This window comes from Nelusetta ayraudi, unplaced genomic scaffold, assembly GCF_046127955.1.
Source record: "Nelusetta ayraudi isolate G7.1 ecotype Tasmania unplaced genomic scaffold, CSIRO-AGI_Nayr_v1 ptg000175l, whole genome shotgun sequence".
NCBI lineage: Eukaryota > Metazoa > Chordata > Actinopteri > Tetraodontiformes > Monacanthidae > Nelusetta > Nelusetta ayraudi.
Window position 1 is genome coordinate 555,001 of NW_027466224.1, and position 2,500 is coordinate 557,500.

Here is a 2,500-nt window from a genome sequence, read left to right on the forward strand (position 1 = left end):
CGACTTTGGCTCCGCCCACCTCGCATGTGATCAGCTGTGGACAGGAAGTGGCATCTCAGCCTCAGCCAGCGGTGGTTCTGGAAGAACCTGGTTGACTCCGCCCATGCACTCCTCCCCCACCTGCTGCAAGGACCAGGAAGCTTGTGACGTTTAGCATCTTTAGCATCTTTAGCCGTCCAACTGTTTGAAACTACATGGTCAGACCAGGAAGTGACGTGATGGCTTGTTTGAAACTAGGGGGGGGGGGTCATGGTTGGGTGGTGGGCGTGGCTCCGCCCTTCTGGTTAAAGGACGTCGACTGAATGGCGCCACCATGTGAAGAGGCCAGGGATGACATCGGCGCCACGCTGTGTGTGCGTGTGTGTGTGCGTGTGTGTGTGCATGTGTGTGTGTGTGTGTAGAAGGCGGACAGGAAGTCACCACCTTTGGTCACGTGACACTTTGGGCTCTACTGATTAGATTCTCTGCGTGGAGGAGAGACGAACGGCGTCTTCAGGGCAACAGGTGTTAAAGTCAGGCCTTCGTCTCACGCACGCACACACACACACACACACACACACACACACACACACACACACACACACACACTGGTGTGTGGCAGCCTTGCTGGCAGCTCACCACCAGGCTATTATCCATCATGCAGCGGGGCTGTGACCCCTCACACATAAAGGACGCAGAACTTTTTACTTTCCAGAAAGTTCCTCCTTCTCATTGGACGCTGACGGCCAGCAGGGCGGCGCTCATGTCACTCCACCACACGCCTTGGCGGTCAAGACAGATTCTGGGTTCGAGGCACTGAGGCCGGGCCAGGTCACATGACCCCGGTGGTCACATGGCTCTTGGAGGTAGACAGCTGGCCGGGTCTGTGGCGGTGTGTTTGAGTTCACTGGAACATCGGGAACTTCCTGCGCTCGTAAAAATGCGGCTTCGCTGCCTTTTATAGCAGCTGTGACAGGACATGCACACACACACACTGATGCACACACACACACACATCGCTGCACACGCACACACACACACACACACACAGAGGGAGTGTCTTTATTGGTGGAACGGACAGGATGTTTGTCTCTGATTGGATATTAAACTGTGACACCAATTTTTTTTCCATTTTAACTTAAAGGGACAGCAACAACAGAGGAGTTTGGGAAATGGCGCCCCCTCTGGTGGAGATGAGCTGCTCTCAACTCAGGCGCCCTGATTTTTTTGGACCCGCTAATTATTATTATTTTTTTACATAGAAGCAGCAGCTGTGTGTGCATGTGTGTGTGTGTGTGTGTGTGTGTGTGTGCGCGCGTGCACCCAGTGGCCACTCGAGGTACTGCAGTAAAAAAAAATCCCATTGGGCCCAAAAAGCATTTTCTCCCATTAGATCGCAATACAAAAATAAACGCCTCAAAAACAGCTGACGGGACGACCTTTGACCTGAAACCATGATTACAAACAGAACAAAAACAACACTTATAGCTCTGGGAGCTGCAGGAGTTTCTTCACCACATGGTGGCGCTAGAACAGCATCCAGGCTCCAACCTTTTCCCTCCCTGCAGTTTTTACATACAGTCTGCGTGTCAAGTTTGGTTGATAATCAGCTTTAAAAAAATTGTCAACCAAACCAAACCGACTGCTCCAGACACATGGACCTGTCGGAACAAGCTCTGCAACTAACATGATCTGTTCCGGCCAATCAGAAGCAACCTGGAGGACGTCACTGACCGACGTCTGAGCTCACAAACTCAAATTGAGAATTAATGGATGTATTTATTATATTTTATAACAAATATAGTTAAAAAGAATATGTTGAAAATGAAGTCTCACACATTTACTATGCAAATGCTATCATCAGGTTTTGTATTAAACTAATGTGTAACATATAACTGAATATTAACTAATCATTTCCTGAACCTACTGCCTGTGGACTATAAGCAAAAAAAACAACGAAGTTTAAAACAAAGGCGTAATAAGTGTCGGATATTGAAAATGACAAGTCTACATACGAACAACGCGTCAACGAAAAATCTCTTTCAGGTGTTCTTCTGTGTTTCGACGCAGCTCTCACACGCTGTGGTCATGAGGTCACTCTCAGAATTAATCAGAATTAATACTTTTGTGGTGATTTTCTGGCCTTTAGAAGATATTTAGAGAGATTAAAAGTCCATGATTTAAGAATATACAATACAAAGATAAGTTATCAAGCATGACTTTGGTCAGAGGTGTCCTCTCAGCCGTTTCATAGGCGCTTATTTTTGTGTTGTGGTCTATGGGGTAAAACGTTTTATGTGCTCGATGGGATTTTTTTTTTTTTTGCTACAGTACCTCGAGTGGCCACTGGGGGAAAAAACTCGGCACGCCGCCCTATTGCCAGTTGCGTGGTTCTAGCAGGTGTTTCCACTCAGAGCTGATTGGAACTGTGGGCTCCTCATCATATCATCACAATCAGCCACAGGAGGAAGAGGGTGATGATGATGGTGATGATGATGATGATGATGATGATGATTATGAA

At 47.4% G+C, this 2,500-nt stretch overlaps 1 protein-coding gene across 10 annotated transcripts in view; it reads left to right on the forward strand.

Moving 5' to 3' along the window:
- arap1 (ArfGAP with RhoGAP domain, ankyrin repeat and PH domain 1) overlaps positions 1–2,500 on the forward strand; it is a 37,701-nt gene that overhangs the window by 30,495 nt on the left and 4,706 nt on the right. The window lies entirely within an intron of this gene.